Below are 20332 nucleotides of genomic sequence, written 5' to 3'. Positions count from 1 at the left end.
GGGTTGAGTACTACAGAGCAGATTCACTTCTGATAGCATCCTTGAAATATCACACATTCCATAAGTAATTTGTAGGATTTCTGTTTTCAAAGAAATGGAAGACTGACAAATATCTTGTAGGTCTATGCAAAGTGTGACAGTCTTAGTCATATTCATAAACACTGAAGTATAAAACTTCATTTCTACCATGACAGAAGACAGTGATTCTCTAGATGCTGATCAAGTCTATCAGAGGTTTAATGTATCCATTTTTAAATCTTCACTCATTTGCTCTATGTAGAAATTTTAATGTGAGGTCCATTCCTAACAGATGAAGAAGACAGGTTATGGGTAAACCTGTAACTTTAAGTTTCTAGGATGTTCCTCATAGAAAATACTCTTTTCCCCACCCATGCTATTTCTTTTTGTGTGACTTCGCTATCAGTATAAAGTATAAATAAATTAAACTATTATATGTGACTTGAAAAAATTTTATGATTTTAAAAGAAAAATCATTAATTTAGAAAAATGTGTTAAGGTACTTGTACCAATTTTTGGTTTAGAAAATGTGGTTACCATAAATGTACAAATATAACTATGTGTATACAACAGGCAATCACATCACCCTGTAGAAAAGTGGGCAGGAAACAAATTTAGAATTGACCTGACAGGAAGATGAATAATTGCTTCCAGAAAATTCTAAGTCCATGTGGTTATTTTTCATTAATTTTTTTGAAAAAAATTGTATAAACAGCACCATTATGACTCAGGGAGGAGAGACCTTCTTTTCATAGGAAACCTGTTGTTTTTAAATAAGATGAATCTGTAAATCAAAGGCTGTATTTCCTGAGATGCTGCTTCAGGAGGCACTCAGTGGCAATACCTACCATCGTGCTAGCAGAAAATGAAATGCTGAAAAAAGTAGGAATTCTGAGACTACTTAAGGCTTGAAGTCACTCAGATCCTACTAGTAAAAGCTCTTCAGGGAACTGAGTGAGCCAAATTTCTTCAGATAACTTCCTTCTCTTTCCTTTAAATAACTGAAGCAGGAGATATCATTAACAATCCCTTCCTACCTTTCCCAAACCTTGCCTTTCACATTTCTAGAATAAAGAACAGAACTTAATTGAGAAATTTAGAAAAAAAAACAAAAGGAGACAAGGTGATTGAATACAGTACAGCTCACTGAGACTACAGATATTAGGGTATAATGTAAAATATTACCATCACCAAAATGTCTAGACTTCTTAAAGTTAAAATTATTTAGAGTTAGTATTATTAGCCTGACTCATTTTCTTTCAGCAAAAAGACAACCACATTATTTTTGAATCACCGACATACAGTTTGCTTCCTTTTTCATTTTATCTACATATTACTTAAGAATGTTGCCAGATGCTTAACACTACTTGAGTATATTTGGTAAAAAAATATCTAAATGTCAACGTACTATTAAGAATTAGGCCTCTTGAGAGATTGGCAAGCAGTATATTTTAAAACTGGAATACTTTACAAAATACTGTGATTTAATGCCTTATCAGTGGATCTACTTGCACGTTCAAAACTTCGACAATGATTTTATTAGAGCCTGTGTCTATTTAAAGATACTCAACGGGCTCCTCATAAACGCAATAAGGAAGAGACTTTACTTATATGGCATACACTTGCTAAGTGATTTTGCAAAGGGAACAGAATTATCCACAACATTTGGTTTACGGGGGGTAAAAGAAAACAAAGAGAGTAAAAGTAAGGAGGGGGCAGGAAAAAAAAAGGTAGAAAAAAAATTACAAATGAACAAATGAAACAAGTTTTGTAACTCTCATGAGATTTTTTTTTTTTTTAAAGATTTATTTATTTATTTATTTGACAGAGAGAGACACAGCAAGAGAGGGAACACAAGCAGGGGGAGTGGGAGAGAGAGAAGCAGGCTTCCCGCCGAAGCAGGGAGCCCAATGTGGGGCTCGATCCCAGGACCCTGGGACCATGACCCGAGCCGAGGGCAGACGCCTAACGACTGAGCCACCCAGGTGCCCCACTCTCATGAGATTTTATAAGAAAAATTTTAGTTCAGAAACTAAAATAGGTTATATTAATATCCTATCTTTAAACATTAGGTTGGTAGATACGACAGGCAAAGCCAAGAAAGATTTAACGAACCCTAAAAATACATATATATGAAGGAAAAAAAAATAAAACCTGATTGAACAATATTTGTTTCAACTCAGTTGTCATTTTTATAAGGTGGTTCCATAAAATTTTTAGAAAAACTGATTTTAACAAAAAGTTTAGTGTAACCTTTAATAATATATCAAGAGGTGATTTAATCTTGATTTTAGATTTATCATTCTAAATCAAAATCAGCTCTGTAATTTTAATGGATTTGTTTTAACTCTCAGTATACCAAGAAAAACAGGCATCACCATTACCATCTGGGTCCAACAAACATTTTAATATTTAAGTCAATTTATGAATAATTAACAAAGGAAGAATGAAGGGGTAACATAAAACAACATCAGAATTTTAAGTAAGAATTTACACAATTTACATCAAGCCCATTCTTAATTCCTTATCTTCCTGGTTTTGAAAGATAATGGGCAACTGACAGCTCAATCAACTGTCATGCAAGAACCTGGAAACATCCTTTAAGTACCAATTCCAGACTGGTACATGTCTAAGAGGTAAGCTTTATCATCACCTCTGGGTCTTCTTTTTGTACTTGTATAATTCAAAATGTGTGACTTTGGAAAACTCTGACAGCTCATAATTATGCTGAAGAGAGGAAGAAAATCTTCCTTGTTCCATAATTGCAAAATATATATTTTTTATTTTTAGATTTACTAACACCAATTATAATGATCAACCCAATGGATTATTTCATATCCATGTCTGTTTTCTTCCAATCTCTTTTATTACACACCAGCCTTCAATATTTGCCCTTATGAACCATTCCAAATAAATTTGGATGTGCCAACATCATAAAAGAAAGAATACTGTCATATTTCCTTTGAGCAAAACAGGAGGGCTGAGCTTCTTGTCACAAAATAGTGAGTGATGAAGCCCTTCTTATTGAGCAACTGACTAGATGAAAGAAATACTGTATTTCCTTTTTGTCTTTAGAACTATATTGTTATGGGAACAATGTGAGGTGATGAGTGTATTAACTAACTTTATTATAGTAATCATTTTCCTATATATGTGCATTATCAAATCATCACACTGTAGACCTTAAACTCACAATGTTACTTGTCATTTACACCTCAATAAACCTGGAAAAAAATAAAAGAACTATAATGTTGAACTATATTGTTCACTCATTGATTCCTGAGTTTGAAAAAATTAGTTTAGGATGTTATCATCTGAAGACAACAGTCAGAGATGTTGCTTTATAAAGTCAATGTCACCATCATCATTCATGTCTAGAGTACTACCATCATTCTCTTGCAGTCATCCTCTGATTCATCTAATTGAAGCATCTTCCTACGCCAACTTTCTTTTCTTTGATGTTGCAGATGGAAAATGAGAAATACCGAATTCTCTATTGCGTTTACTAAAAACTTAAAACAGACTAGGAAGACTACAAAGACAGTGTCTCCAGACTTTTTAAACCTTCATGAAAGATGATATAGAATTAATGGGCTATGCAATAAGGAAATTGAAGATTATACAATGATGACTTATTTCACTACTGCATCACCCTTCTAGGCACTTCCATTATTTTCTCTTTGCTTATTCTTTTTAGTATTTGGCACAGTTGGAAATAAATAATGAATTAATTATCAAGATCAGAAAATGGCAAAATACTTAATGATATAGGAAAATTAAGATCACTAAGGTTCCATAATGTCTTTTTGATTTACAAAAGGTTCCATTGGGCACATACAGTAATAGCAAGATACCTGTTCTTTTCCTATTAAAAACACATGTGATTAAAACTTTTAAAACGAATAAAAGTCATGTAACATAATCCTTCCTACTAGTTAGAAATATTAAAAAAAAAAAAAAGAAAAAGGTTTCAAAAACTAACACCAGGTCCAAAGAACCCTGCCTGACAGTATACAAGGGTTAATGCATTTCATGACAATTTAATAAAATTCGTGTACAACTGTTATAATGTTAAAATTATAAACTGAATCTTTTTATTGATTTAAAATTGTTTATAAGCATGAAAATCTTTTAAATTTTATAAAATTGACATTTTACTGCTCTAGCTAGCATACAGTAAAAAAATTATTGTTAGATCTAAAAAAACAATAAAATCAAACTAAACCATTGAAGGATTCCATGGAATCTTGACCATATGCATAGATTGGGGAAGGATCCAAGTTTCAACACATAGGCTAGTTTAGTTAAATATTTAGTAAAATGCGTGAATTCAGAGTGTATTTTTTTTAAAGCTACATTTTTTTTAAGTACCTGAAAAATATGAAATTATGTTGAAGTCTAAGTTTTTTTTTTTTAGAACTTTAGTCAATAAGATAGTTGTAAATAATTTGCACGTTAACAGTTCCCAAATGGATGTTATACTGATTCTTTGAAGTAAACTATTTTCATTGCAATGTGTTTTGCACTTTCTATTTGGAAATGGCTTATTAAGCAAAGGGAAAATCTGCTGAATTTTTAAACAATTTTTGAAATGGCAAAATAAAATTGTACTTGGATAAATGAAGGATGAATCTAATAGAATTCTTGTATGTGGGACTACTTTTGGTTGACAATAAGTAAACAATGAGAAAGGTCTTCCTCCAGCTGTTTTTAAGGAAAGGATTCAGTATCTTACTTAAGATCAAATCCTCCATTAGAAACACATTTCAGTGATTAAACATCTATGAAGTCACTTTGTATGGTATTTAAATTATGTCTAGTAAATACCTCATGACTTCCAATTGTTTCCATGAAATCCCTTCTACTTTCTTCTCCATTATCAAGTAATACCTGCTTGAGTATTGAATTTAAAGGTATTTCTCCGATACCACTCTCATGAGCATTTTAATTTTTGGCTCTGCTTCCTCAGAATGCAAAAGTAACTGAAAGTCTACTTAATTGTGACATTCAAGAATAACTCCTATTGGACAGTATTACCTAATTTCCACTGTAGATTATTTTAGGGATGCTTTTTACACAAAAGGCTAAGAAAAATATTAAGATGTTTCATTAAGGATTAAAAGAAAAATATCTAAGTACTAGGAAGATTCTGAAGTCCTAATTACTGAAACTTTTATTAAAGCAATACAAATCGAGGTAAATAATTTAGAAAACTCTTGGTGTTCTCTAAGGTGAGACTCTGAAAGAAAGTTTTAAAGTTGAAAAGGAAACAAAAATCCAAGAAAAATTTATCAAGAGGACGTAACACCATTTTATCCAAATGTATGAGATTAAGCTTTCCAAACAAGGGCCAATGAAAAGTTACAATACATGAAACTCAACATTAAATTTCACAGAACAGGAAAGAAAAAGTAACATTTCAGATTAAGGGTCCTAGGGCTTCCTTAAGAAGTGAAGACTATAGTGAACGCCCTATTATAAATTAAAAATTATTTTTTACCCAATCAACAAAAATTATAAATAAAAAAGGAGACATTACCATTACTAATACCATATAAATGAAAAGGATAAGAGATTATTATGAACAACTATACTCCACAAACTAGACAACCTGTAAGAAATGGAAAATTTTCTAGAAACATACAACTTTCAAAGACTGAATCAGGAAAAAACCGGAAAATCTGAATAGACAATTACTAGTAAGGAGTTTGAATTGGTACTCAAAAATCTCTCAATGAAGAAAACCCCAGGGCCAGATGGCTTCACTGGTGAATTTCACTGAACTTTGAAGAAGAATTAACACCAATCCTTTTCAAACCCTTCCAAAAAAATCAAAGAGGAGGGAACACTCCCAAACCCATTTTATGAGGCCAGCATTATCTGGATACCAAAACCAGAAAAAGGACACTACTAGAAAACAAAACAAAACAAAACCCAAAAAACTACCAGTCAATATCCTTGATGAATACAGAGACAAAAATTCTCAATAAAATAGTGGTAAACCAAATTTAGTAGCATATTAAAAGAAACATTTACCATGATCAAATGGGACTAATCCCTGAGATGCACAGATACAATTCAACACCAGCAAATCAATCAATGTAATCCATCACATTAAGGGAATGAAAGAATGATGATCATATCTCACTAGATACAGAAAAGCATTTGACAAAATTCAGCATTTATTTGTGACAAAAACTCTTAACAAATTTGGCAAAAACTCTTAACAAATTTGGCAACATAATAAAGGCCATATATGACAAGCCCACAGCTAACATTACATTCAACGGTGAAAAGTTCAAAGTTTTTGCTCTTAGATCAGGGACAAGACAATGGTGTCCAATCTTGCCACTCCTATTAAACATGGTACTAGAAGTCATAACTAGAGCAATCAGGCAAGAAAAAGAAATAAAAGGTATCAGAATTAGAAAGGAAGAAGCAAAAATTGTCCCTATATGCAGATGAAATGATTTTATATATAGAAAATTCTAAAGACTCAACCAACCAAAAAACTGTTAGATGTAATCAATAAATTCAGTACGGCTGCAAGATACAAAATTAACATACAAAAATCAGTAGCATTTCTATGCACTAGCAACTAATTTTCTAAAAAAGAAATTGATCCTGTTTACAATAGCATCAAAAACAAAATACTTAGAAATAAATTTAAGGAAGTGAATCATCTCTACTCTGAAAACTACACTGATAGAGAGAAAAGAAGACAAATAAATGAAAAGGTATCCTGTGTTCATGGATTGGAACAATTAATACTGTTAAAATATCAATTCTACCAAAAGCCATCTATAGATTCAATGCAATCCCTATCAAGATTCCAATGGCTTTTTTTTTATAGAAGTATATAAATTTTAAATTTATATGGAACCATAAAAGACACTGAATAACCAAAAAAAAAAAAAAAAAAAAAAAAGAGCTAGGAAAGAAGAATAAACTGGAGGAAGGTGGTTTAAAGGTACAAACTTCCAGCTATACAATAAATAAGTCCTAGGGATGTAACATGCAGCATGATGACTACAGCCAACACTGCTGTATGCTATCTAGGAAAGTTAAGAGAGTAAATCCTAAGAGTCTTCATCATGAGAAGAATTTTTTTTCCTTCTTTTTTTTTTTTTTTTAATTGTATTTATATGAGAAGATGGGAGTTAGCGAAATCTATTGTGGTAATCATTTCACAATATACATAAATCAAGCCACTATGTTGTACACTTTAAACTTATAGTAATGTATGTCAATTATTTCTCAAACTGGAAAAACAAAAGAATTCTAAGTATTTGTAAACATTTGAAAAACTGAGCTATTTTGTCTAAAAAACTGTAAATATCATTTGTTACTCTCTTAATTATTGTAACTATTGTTTTATTAAAACTAAATCTAACAGACTGACCACCGCTACAACAGAAGCATAATAAATCAGTGACAGAAATGGGAAAAAGTCAGTTTTTGAAAAAAAATTAAGAGCAAAAAATAAAAGAAACATTCAATTGCTGCCATTTCAAGGGGAATAACAAGGGCATGGTAAAAGAGGAAGCCTGAAATTTCATTTCTTAGAATATATTTCTTATTGAAAAAAAGGAATATTCGTTAATGTCCTTTGATATAATTTGAATTCCAAGATAGTACTTTTCTTTGCAGTATTATCGTTATCAAAAGATGGATGTGTGGTTGTACAATTTGATGGGTGCCAGGAAAATAAACTTATCTAAAAATATTTTGCTCAACTGGGGGCCTCAACATTAAACTAGAACATAAGAGCTTTTTGCCCTCTCCCAGGGGTTCTCACTTGAGATGTAAATAGTCTTCTAAGATTGGTAACAGAAGCCCCTGACACTGTAGTGAGTAAAACGGTTGCCCAGATGCTCTCTGTTGCAGCCCAAGGGACTTTCTGCCCAAGGCCAAATTTGCTCCTAACTTCAGGTCCATCAGCCTTTTTTTATATTTTATTTATTTATTTGACAGAGAGAGACATAGCGAGAGCAGGAACACAAGCAGGGGGAGTGGGAGTGGGAGAAGCAGGCTTCCTGCCAAGCAGGGAGCCCGATGTGGGACTCGATCCCAGGACCCTGGGATCATGACCTGAGCCGAAGGCAGATGCTTAACGACTGAGCCACCCAGGCGCCCTGGGTCCATCAGCTTTAACTTGCTGTCAGCCCCTTCCATAGGACTAAAACAGTGTGACTCACATACCCTATTAAAAGCGACTCACTTGGGGCGCCTGGGTGGCTCAGTTGGTTAGGCGACTGCCTTCGGCTCAGGTCATGATCCTGGAGTCCCGGGATCGAGTCCCGCATCGGGCTCTCTGCTTGGCAGGGAGTCTGCTTCTCCCTCTGACCCTCCTCCCTCTCATGCTCTCTGTCTCAAATAAAATAAATAAAATCTTAAAAAAAAAAAAAAAAAGCGACTCACTAGGACACACCAGTGTTTGACTTACTCACGTGTTCAGTAGAAGGACATGTATCTGAAGACCTCTTCAACTCTAAAATTTTATTTCTGTGATTCCAAGTAATTTATCAAATTGTAGTTGATAAAATGATAATAAGCATTTTAATCAGAAAGATGACAATGCTCTCATCAAGTTGTGGAAACAGTCCTGACCAATGTGCGTTATAGTCTTTTTAGCGAATTCTGAGGGAAGGAAGTGATTTTGAAACAGCCATACACCCTGCCCATCCAATACCCCCCACATTATTTATCTTCACTGCTTTCTTTAAGGGGGGGGTGTCACGGAATTTCAAACAGATGTTTATTTAAAGCTAAATATGAGCTAATATTCAAACTGGAGCTTGCGCTTAACTCACAATGACTACATACTAAATAAAGTGCAACAGTAGAGATTTAGGATCCTTGATAACATAGATAAATGCATATGAGAGAGAGGACAATTATTTGTCCTGGCAACAGAAACAAATATCCCCTATAACTGATATAGCAAAATAAAAAAGGGCTTCTTTGTTCTGAAGGCTGATATATACTCAGAAGGCTTATGTATATGACTCAGATTCAATAAAATCCACTATCCATTTTACTCTGCCTCTACAGTTTATAAAAAAATTAATTTTAAATAAAAATTAAGATGAAAAAGTTGGAGATTTTTAAGTTAAAAAAGGCTCACAGAATGAAAGAAGCTAGCTAGAGTAAGAGCTCAATTGCCCAACAATTTCTATTCCAAAAATGTAATGCTTTCCTGGATGCTGTGTTGCATTAGCTTGAAAACACAGAATACTAGAATATTGTTAGCTAAAATGAATTCTAACTACAGCTTTTAAAAATCTAGAAGAGAATCATTATATGATAAAGAATACATACGACGTTTATTTAGCATTAATATTAATGTCCGTTCACTGCCTCCTACTGTTCTTGAAGAAACTAGTTTCTCTGAAGAAACACAAAACATTCATTAACAGATTATTTTGGTAGCACATAAATGTGGGAAAAAAGGGTTTAAATATAAAATAAACAGAAGGTAGAGGTTCTCTTAACCTTTTTCAATAGCTCTTCAAAGTACCGGTGCTTGCTTTCTATCAGTTTTCAAAAGCATAGTATTTTCCAATCCCTACCAAAATATAAAGTATAATGGAAAATGCTGCTTTCTTCTCCTGGAATTGAGGGTTTACAGTGTGTGTATGTATATGTATATAAATAATATATACATGTATATGTGTGTACATGTATATGTATATATATGTACATGTGTATGTATATGCCTCATCCTTTGAGATTGGAGCATAAATCCTATTAAACTCAACTACGGTCTCCCCAACCCGAGAACAGATTTGACATACAGATGCAAGCACAAGGTCAAGGTCACAGATCTGTAAGAAAGATTACCAAACAGAACTGATACAACAGCTGGTATTTGATCAAAGCTCCTGGGGGTTTAAGTACCCTTACCAGATACTCTGCATTTACTCACAGGGTACACTCTGTTTTAAAAATGTTCCCCATCTTTGAAGACAAGATCTTCATGAACTTTTTGTTATAAAGCATATTCTGCTTAAAATGTTGCATTGATCACAGAATACGAGAAGAAACTTGTGTATGTGTATTTCAGAGTTGTAAGTTTTTAATGTGTGTATGTGCATATGGATGCTTCCATATTAATTTGTTTGTTATTACTGATCTTTACTATGTGACAATTTGAAATTAATTTAGCTTGCAGGTCCCCCAACCCTCCATGTCTTTGTACCAGCTGAAATGGAAATTAATTGTATATTCCTTAATATCTTGGGCCACTTCTTCCCAAATACACAGATTTAACTGCTAAAAATTGGTTCAACCAGGAAAATTTTAGAACGTATCCACAGTCTTCCATAACTTCCAAATTATACTTATAAGAAAGTTTTGTTACTGACAACAGCAATAAAAGTGATTCTTAATGGAATATATTATTGAACAGTGCAATTATCTAACAAAACCATGCCTTTTGTTTTAGCTGTTCAAACAAAGTATTGAATTTACCTTACATTACATTTATGAACCAAGGGTTATGTGATGAATGTTCTTTCTAAAAGTGTTCTGATCAAGAAATCATCATTTTTAAGGATACATAATGCTGTTGGGGTAAATTTAAAATATCAAAGTTTTCCTTGTTATATCACGTATCACCTGCTATAGCTTTATATAATTTGCAACTTAGGATATACGTACATGTAAATGTTCTCAATTATCAGATTTTCATTTTGCAAAATTATTTTTGGTATTTAAATAGGTTTAAATGAAAATACCAGAATTGTACTATCCTAGAAAGACTGGGGCTTCTCTCAGGGGCGCCTGGGTGGCTCAGTTGGTTAAGTGGCTGCCTTCTGCTCAGGTATGATCCCAGGGTCCTGGGATCGAGCCCCATGTCAGGCTCCCTGCTTAGCAGGGAGCCTGCTTCTCCCTGTCCCTCTGCCTGCCTCTGCCTACTTGTGCTCTCTATCTCTCTGTCAAATAAATAAATAAAATTAAAAAAAAAAAAAAAAAAGACTGGAGTTTCTCAGTAACAAAGTAAAAAGAAAAAAAAAATGTATCAAATTAAATACCACAAAAAGTGGAACTTCCTGTACTAGGCAGAAAAAGAATGTGGGTATAGTAAAATTACCAGTAATGGATACTAATTTGTACATCAAAATTTGATCACAAAAATCGACTGACATTTATTTTCTTTTAAAACAAAAGAGTTCCTTATAAAATACATGATTAAAGTCTATTTGGAGGAATCATTTATCAATTAATTAACCAGTTAATCAATTAACATTCTTCTTTATGTGCTGCCTGGATGAAAGTGCTGCTTTGCCATGAAAGGTCCATGAACTCTGACTTGATTTTCCAGAAATGGTAAATAAACATCACAATATCATTCTTGCCTGTACTGGCCCAGAATACAAAGCTTTCCAGATTGAAGGTTTTAGTCAGCCTGAGGAAGAGAAACACCACTACTGACAGAATCCCTGGGCAGACAGACATAATGACGGCATCTGTAAAAAGAAGCCATCAATAACCTGACAGGGTCCCACCCCGGGGGTTTAATAAACAAAAAACGAGAGTATGCACAATGTACCTGGAGAACTTCTGTCTTTAAATATTGAAGGGTAACATTAAAATATGTTCTTCAACTAGGAAGATGAAGCTACTGGCCTACCATCCGTCAAAAGGCTATTTATTTAAATGGTTTCATTTTTTTGAAGAAACTGCCATCCGTACTTTCCCCTGACCTGTCTTTTGCTCATCTGGGCATGCAAGCAAATGTCTGCAGTCACCATCTCAGTGACTTTGGCAGTCACTACCAATATGAGCCCCAGCTCTGCTGCTATCCAGGTCTTGGGTTTGTTCAGTCCGTTCAGGGACAGCCTGCTTGTGGCCCTTGCTGGGGCACCTGACACTCAGAATGAATACAGACCTAGGTGGGGGGCAGGGTGGGAAGGAGGCTTTAGAAGAGGCTCCTCTTGAGCTGGAGAAGAAACGAGGACAGCAATAATAGAAGTCAGGGCTTCTGACTGAAATCCTTACATCAATATTTCCTACTATTTATATTCTGCTTTGTTGTTTTGGTCCTTTTCGTGCTTTCAATTATAGCATTTATAAAAATAATTGGTTTTATATTTAAATTCTTGTCATTACACATGAATAAGACAGAACAGTGGGAGAAATAATGTATAGAACGTAAAGAACCTTCTGCTCAGTGCCCTTTCCCCCATTCGCCCACACAGTCCCTACAATCATCCTCATTTCATAAAACAGATCAGACATAAAAATGCACCAGGTAATGCATTTTTAAAACATAAAATAAGCCCCATTTGCCTACAATCAAGCTAAAGGAATAAGACATCTCTTTTATTCTGTAAACTTCAGCGGAGGACTTACCCCTTCCTTATACAGCCTTCCCTGAACTCCACAGGCTGAGGATAGTTTTTCATTTCTGGGACTCCACAGCACTCAGTAGACCTTTCAATCATCTCATTGCAAAATTGTATTTTGGTTCGTTTATGTCTGGTCCTCAGCTAGAGGGTAAACAACTTATAGGCAAGGATTACATCTTTGTCATCCTTACATCCCAGCACCTGGCAGAGGTAGGGGTCCCAGCAGAACATGCAACAGGTCAAACTCTCAGAGCCTGAGACTGTAAAATGAGGGGTAGACTGTCATAATTCTAAGGTACTTTAAGATTTAAGATGATATGGGTGCCTGGGTGGCTCAGTGGGTTAAAAGTCTGCCTTCGGCTCAGGTCATGATCCCAGGGTCCTGGGATCGAGTCCCGCATCGGGCTCCCTGCTCAGCGGGTAGCTTGCTTCTCCCTCTGCCTGCCGCCCCCCACCCCCTCCCCGCTTGTGCTCGCACTCTCTCTCTGACAAAGAAATAAATAAAATCTTAAAAAAAAAAAAAAGATTCAAGATGATATGATGCTATTTATAATGTTTGGTTTTGAATTCAAGATACCCTTTTTTTTCTTCACTCTGAACGTTACAAAAAAAAAATCACAAAATTAAAGAGTAACAAAGTATTTTGTCCTATGCAGGAAGTTCTGTGTTTAGAAGACAGTGTGACTAGTATTCTGTTAGAAAAATACAACATTTAAACATTTTAGAAATATATATATATATAAGATTTTAGTTTTCATAAGAAGATCTTTATTTTCAACATCTGTTTCTATTAAAAAAACTGATCATAGTCATTGAATTTCCTTTAATTAGTGTCTCCCCAGTTAAGGTTTATAAGATCTAATATACCCACGGACTTTATCTAGAATGGGAAAATGTTTCAGAATACTGGTATCATAAAGCTTTTTATCACTTTTCCCCTCTCAAACTACACACTCTATAGAAAATTGAATAAAACCTATTTAACATTAAAATATTACTTTGTTAAATTTTCATATGATGATATGTTAAGAAGTGAAGTTAATACATTGATTTATTCCCCAAAACCAGACAAATCAAATCCTAAAAAATAGTTATGATAAAATGGGGAAAGAAAGGCTTTATGAATTAACCTTATACTGTATCAACCACAATTGAGAAACTGTTTCTCTATCCCCATTTTAAAAATCAATCACTGAAGTAGATAATCATCATATAGTAAGGAACTTGAACCCTTTAAATTATGTGATAAAGATTAAATCAAATTGGTCAAAGCTATTCTTAGGATAATCTTTTTCATTTGAACCTTTAGAGCTTTAAGTGTGAGCTTTCACTGTGTCTGGCTCAATAAAAACAAGATCCTACCAAAGTGATTCAATTAGAGTATGTAAAAGTAATCAAATTACTTTTTGAAGACCTAAACCTGAAAAACTAAAAACCAGTTCAATAAAAACAAACATTATCCAAGCAGGTCTTGAATACTGATGCAGGGAGAATCAACGTGTTGCTGCTGTGCCTTTTCTATTTTTCACCCTATCTGCCTGGTGCTGTTGGTAGTGATATAAAATCAGGACATTCACTCCTCTGACCCATGCCGAAGGGGTAAACTTCAGGTCTCTTCTTGCTTCCTGGCATGGTGTTAAAACTAAATAATGTTTCTCAGGTCCGAGGAGGCTAAGAAGTCACGTGGGTCCAAAAAGTATCTAACTTTGATGTAGAAGGGTAAGATTTTGAAAACCCACGTTTCCTAAAATGAACGGTAAACCACTCTTTAATATATATTTAAAACGAAACGTATCTTACTGTATTCCAAAAGCTATTTAGTCATTTGTCTTAAAGATAATTGAACTTTCTAATCAAATTTCCTTGTCATTCATTATAAAATGTGTTCCCCCCCGCCCCCCGGCACTTTATTTTCACTTGGACTAATGACTTCTTTTTAGAGCTAAAATGACCAACATCATAGTCTGCATAATAGTGGGAAAACAAATTTATAGAACTTGTATAAATTGGCAGTGGGGCTAATTTTCAGAAACCTATTTTCCTATAATGACTCTACCACCAGCTATCATTTTCCTAACAGTCTGTCTTGCAAATTGATTCTACATACACAACAGGATTAGAATTTAAAGGTTAAAAGAGAAGTGAAAGGTCATCTGCCTAACCAATCATCCCATAGAATGCTTAAACCCCTTTCTAACCTATTTGCTAACTCTGGTTGTCTAGTTTTTTTTCCAAAGACCTCCAGTGACCATGGACTGTCTTCCAAGGTGGTATCTTTTGGAATCGCACAGCTCTGGGTTCAATTTCTAGCTCTTCCACTTACCAAACTGTTCTTACCAATGAGTAAACTGTTTGACCTTGAGTAAGTTAACTACTCTTGAAAGTTTTATTTATAGGGGCGCCTGGGTGGCTCAGTCGTTAAGCGTCTGCCTTCGGCTCAGGTCATGATCCCAGGGTCCTGGGATCGAGTCCCGCATCGGGCTCTCTGCTCCTTGGGAGCCTGCTTCTCCCTCTGCCTCTCTCTCTCTCTCTCTGTCTCTCATGAATGAATAAATAAAATCTTTAAAAAAAAAAAAAAAGAAAGTTTTATTTATAAATGTACAAAAACCTGTCACAGAGCCTCTGTGAGGGACAAATGTGCCAGTGTTCACAGAATGCTCAGCACAGTGCCCAGGCACAAAGCAGGCACTCAGTAAAGGGGATCCATTATTCAGAGAATTCGTTCCACATTGGCACAAGCGCAATAGCATAAAAATTCTTTCCTGCACTGGGCTATCATCTGTCTCCTTTTAGTCTGATGGCTGGTCCTTTAGAGGCCTCAGAAAACAAGGCTAATCCTTCAATTATCCCTCAAACACGAGAAAAGAGCTGCCATATTCCACTGACTAAGTCTATCACCTTGTTAAGTTCTAGATAAGATAGTTAAATTCCATTGCTGACAGGAATCTAACAAAGGACAAACAGAAGAAGACAAATGTTCTGGGGCTCTAGTCTGTGGTGGGTGCTACAAAGATGCAATTTTTTTTTTTTTTTAAGATTTTATTTATTTATTTGAGAGAGGGAGAGAGAGAGAGAGCATGAGCAGGGGGGAAGGAGAAGCAGACTCCCCGCTGAGCCTGGGAGCCTGATGGATGCGGGGCTAGAATCCAGGACCCTGAGATCATGACCTGAGCCGAAGGCAGACACTCAACTGAGCTACCCAGCTGCCCCAAAGATGCAATTCTTTACAAATTCCTGGCTGGCCAAAGCAGTGTCTAAAAAGCTCCTGGGAGCTTTTCTGCCACAGACTGTGGACTCCTGCATTGTTTACTGTAAATTAAAAAGGCCCTGGGGCCCCTGGGTGGCTCAGTTGGTTAAGCGACTGCCTTCGGCTCAGGTCATGATCCTGGAGTCCCGGGATCGAGTCCCACATCGGGCTCCCTGCTCGGCAGGGAATCTGCTTCTCCCTCTGACCCTCCCCCCTCTCATGTGCTCTCTCTCTCCTCTCAACCTCTCTCTCAAATAAATAAATAAAATCTTTAAAAAAAAAAAAAAGGCCCTGCTTTTCCTCAAGTGCTTTAAGCTGTATCTCCTCAAATGAAATACCAAGATATATTTCCTTCATTTCTCCTTACGGAGTTGGTTAATAATATATTATCCTAATTCACATTTTAACGAACAAAGGTACTAAATCTAAGAGCAATTGAGTGATTGGTTAAACAGGCCACTAAGTAGCTCATCCAAACCTAAGTCAGGTCTTCTGGGTTCTAGCCTTTCCTATTAGTATGTAAAACTGCCACAGAGTAAAGCAAAAGTGAATTTGGAAACATTTGGTAAGGCAAATACATTTATATCACTGAAAACTTTGGGTTCCTTTTTCTACTCCAAAATCTTATCTCTGCTGTCCTAAGTCTCCTGTTTTTATTAGAAAAGCCACAAAGCACAGTGGTTCAGAGAACAGTCTGTGCATTCCTGACTCTGTCATTCATCAGCAGGTGACTCTGGTCAGTCACCTATCCATCCTGGGGCTCAGGTTCTTTAGCTGTAAAATAGGAATGACAGTATCTACCTCATAAAGATGCTGTCAGGTTCCCAACGTTCATAAAGCTCTTGTCTTAAATGAAATATGTATGTAAAACACTTAGTATAACATCTGGTATTTTTTAAGCACTTGATTAATGTTAACTATTCTATTAGTCATGGCCATAGCACCAGACTTTTGCAAAAAAAAAAAAATAAATTTTTTTTCTTCATTTGCCAGTCACCGCATATAAAGCTCCTTGAGAATTGAGATTGTCTTTTGTGTTTGTATTCTTGTGCCTGCTAGATTAGAGACACTCAAAATTATCTGTTGAATGCTTTAACATATTCTCTATAAATCCTGGAAAGCTAAAAAAAAAAAAATACTTTGGATCTATAAAATAATTTAATAACCTAGCTAATTAATTCTTTAATTTTGTAATATTTTATAAGACATGTTTCCATAAAACAATGAGTAATTTTAGGTACAAAAGATAGCTATCATTTCTTTCTTCCCTAGACCTTTTTCTTAAAGAATCTGTTCCCAGTCCACTAAGCACAGGGGAATGTGGGAACATTGGGAACCTGACTAAACTGGATCAATTCATTTCTTCTCTTGGGATCTGAAATTCAATGAGATGGAAAACCTTCATTTTGGGTCGCTTTAATGAGGCCACATTGCACAGATGACAATACCGGGCAGTCAGTATGCTGAAAGAAAGGAATGAAGTAGGCACATACAGAGAAGCAAAGACGAGGAAAGCAAAAGGAAGACAGAAGAGACAGTCAGGAGTTGTTGAATGGTTTTCCAGTTTAAGGAGGTGCTACACACTCATCATTGGGTTCCTGAAGAGCTTACTGCATGTCTCTCGTGAATCCCCTGTACGTGAGCTCTGTTGTGTGGGCCTCTGTTCTGTGCAATCACAGCATCCTTATGATATTATAATAATACTATATAAGACAAACTGTACCTTTTATTGACAGTCTTAAAGAGCCCTGCAAATATCAATACCCTCCCTTACTTTTCCTACAGTGCCTTCACTTCATGTATGGTCTAAGAGCAACACGTTATCTCCAATTTTCAAATGGGGAAATCTAATAACACAAAGAGGTAAATAAGTTGTCCAAGGTCACACTTAGAGTTTGTAGGAGCAGAGCTGATAACAGAATTTCAAATTCTTATTCCCAGGAGCTTGAACTAACCAATAAACCAGCTGCCTCCCTTGACGGAACTAGAGTATGCCAATTATCCAAAGTGTGTAGGAAACATTGACCAAAACAGGGGTTAATTGGACATTGGTTGTTTTAATTCCATAATCAGCTCTTTCCCTGAGCTACCCTGGGAGTGAATAACATATCTTTTGCAGGAATGGGAAGGAGGCCAGCACAGGCCATCTGGCTGAACATGTCCTTTCGTCAAGTTATCCCTGCAGCTGTGTGAAACTTACTGATGTTGAAGAACTTTACAGTTTAATTTGTGTTATCATTTTCCCCTCTACTCTATTAAATTTGAAAGTAGATAAATCTCTATTTTCATATTAGCCAAGCAGTTTAACTGACTCTGAAGTTACTGAATCTACATGAACTTATGTATTGTGTGTGTGCGTGCGTGTATGCGGGCAAAGAGGATTGAAATTTTCTGACATTAAAAATGACTTCTCATATTCAAAATGAGAGCAATTCATTTAAAAAATGGCCACTAGAAAGAAAATAAAGACTCACTGTTCTTTTCACGTGCAAAGTGAAACAGAATATTGATCTTCTACTCAATCAAGAAAAAAGGGAACCATGATAGAGCACATGTAGCCTACTTCCTCGTCCATGTTCCTGACTTCTTCTACTTTGTCATTTTGCTCAGATGACAACAAATCTGGACTATTAAACTCAAGAGCAGTTCCTAAGACCTCAGAGTCAGATTCACATCCATCAAGTGGGTTCCAATCATGAGTCTAGTGCCACTAGCCTAAGGCAATATGTAGGAGCGGCTCCAGCTCTTACGCATGTAGTTTTTTCCTCCCATTCCTTCTTTCTTCTTGCCTCCTCCACCTCTTCCCTCTTCTTCAAGTGGTTTAGTCTCTCTTCTTTTTTTCTGTTAATTCTCAAGTCTTAAATTACTTCTACTTGTTTTACTCATCAATGGTGCTGGTATTCACAACTCCAACGGCTGCTGGTATTGAGGGGAAAGTCACATTCTCTATGCTGGGGACTGGATATGGGAGCGGGACAGGGTGGATTATTAATACTTAATGCAGGTATTAATGCCTAACTGTGACTCAGACTAGGGTTGTCCAAGCCCTAGATGCTGAGCCTTGAATAAGGTTCAAGGCCTTGAGAACGGATATTTGAAAAAAAAGGCAAGCTTAGAGGAAATGTCTTTACCCAGTATACAATCTGGGTATTTTCTCTCAATTTGAAGGGTAAGGGCCCATGCCAGGGAATTACAGTAGGAATCAGACAAGAGGTGATAAAATCTTAAGGAAGACACTTGTATTCAAGCTATATGTGTCAGTAGATGTGGAAAATGAATTCCTAAAGTAGAACCAAGCACTAAGGGTGGGTAGATGGGTTATTTTGAAGTTGGCAAGCAAATAAAGACCAGATGGTTCTTGCTCAGAGGGCTAGATAGCAAAATATTAGATAGGGGGATCTTGATTCAGCTAACCTCTACCATCTCTAGAAGAATATGCCCCTTTTTCTAATAGGAAATAGGTATGGCATCTCACAGTGAGTGGCATCACACTGTGGTAGTGCCTGCAGTTAAGCTTCATCAGTGAAGTTGGGTGAGAAGCAGGGTTACCCTGGGCCAGGCAAGGCCAGGTTGGACCTAAGGGCTCCAGATGCTTCTCTTGTTTCACTTGCTGCTGTCAACTATTGGATTTCCACCTGTCTCCAATTCTTAAATAAACTGTGGTGGCTCCTGATCCTAAATTACAGCCTCGGCCAAAATGTTTTGACAATAACTGCCCAAAGGAAGAGTTAGAAATAACAATTATTTCATGGTGGGATAAATCAGAAAAGAGGCAGAAGGTTCCGCTCTGACAGTTCTCCAACTACTTCTCACTCAACTCCTTCCTGCATATCATGTAGAATGCCTCTTCTTGTTAACAGGACCAGGGCAGGATCAACACAGGGGGATACTGAATTTGGCCATCTGGACCAATTCCTGGAACTCTGGAGCGACAACAGACACTGAAGGGGGGGAAAAAAGTGACCTTGTGTTACTCTCTTTTTGTGCCTCACTTTACTCATTTAAAAGGAGAAGGCTCAACAAGATCCTCTTTAAGATTCTATCATATCTCCCCAGGCTCTAGCTATTTTAGCTCCTTATTTTAAAGTTCTCCTTGAGAATGTTCTTAGTACAGCTAAGCCTAATCACTCTGCCTTTCTTTCTCTTCTCCATCTTTTAGAACTGATGCTCCTTTCAGGGGGTAAATATGTATTCCCACTCTAGAAGGAAAAAATGCCTTCTTGCATCTTCCTTCTTCCTCACAAAAGGGAGGCTTTTCTAAGTGTCACTCTAATTTTTTTTTTTTTTTTAGATTTTATTTTTATTTCTTTGAGAGAGAGAGAATGAGAGACAGAGAGCATGAGAGGGGGGAGGGTCAGAGGGAGAAGCAGACTCCCTGCTGAGCAGGGAGCCCGATGTGGGACTCGATCCCGGGACTCCAGGATCATGACCTGAGCCGAAGGCAGTCGCTTAACCAACTGAGCCACCCAGGCGCCCTCACTCTAATTTTTTTGCAGTTGAGTTTTATAGATAATTACCATGGATATCAAAAGGAAATACAAATACTTGCATAAATGATACCAAATTTTCAAAAAGTGACCAGAATAAAAAAAAAATATACTCTTCTATGCATATCATAATCAGAGGAAACATGGTACCCATTGCTCCATTTACTTTCCCCACAACATACTCTAAAGCCCAGGCATGTGACTAAGATTCCCAGTATTAAAGTGGA

At 36.0% G+C, this 20332-nt stretch overlaps 1 protein-coding gene across 4 annotated transcripts in view; it reads right to left on the bottom strand.

Annotated features, from left to right (window-relative positions):
• The window catches only part of NRIP1 (nuclear receptor interacting protein 1), a 79813-nt gene that overhangs the window by 7794 nt on the left and 51687 nt on the right, over positions 1-20332 (bottom strand). The gene's annotated exons all lie outside the window — the stretch shown is intronic.

This window comes from Mirounga leonina, unplaced genomic scaffold, assembly GCF_011800145.1.
Source record: "Mirounga leonina isolate KUSES-001 unplaced genomic scaffold, KU_Mleo_1.0 Mir_169, whole genome shotgun sequence".
NCBI lineage: Eukaryota > Metazoa > Chordata > Mammalia > Carnivora > Phocidae > Mirounga > Mirounga leonina.
This window is presented reverse-complemented; position numbering and strand designations above follow the sequence as displayed.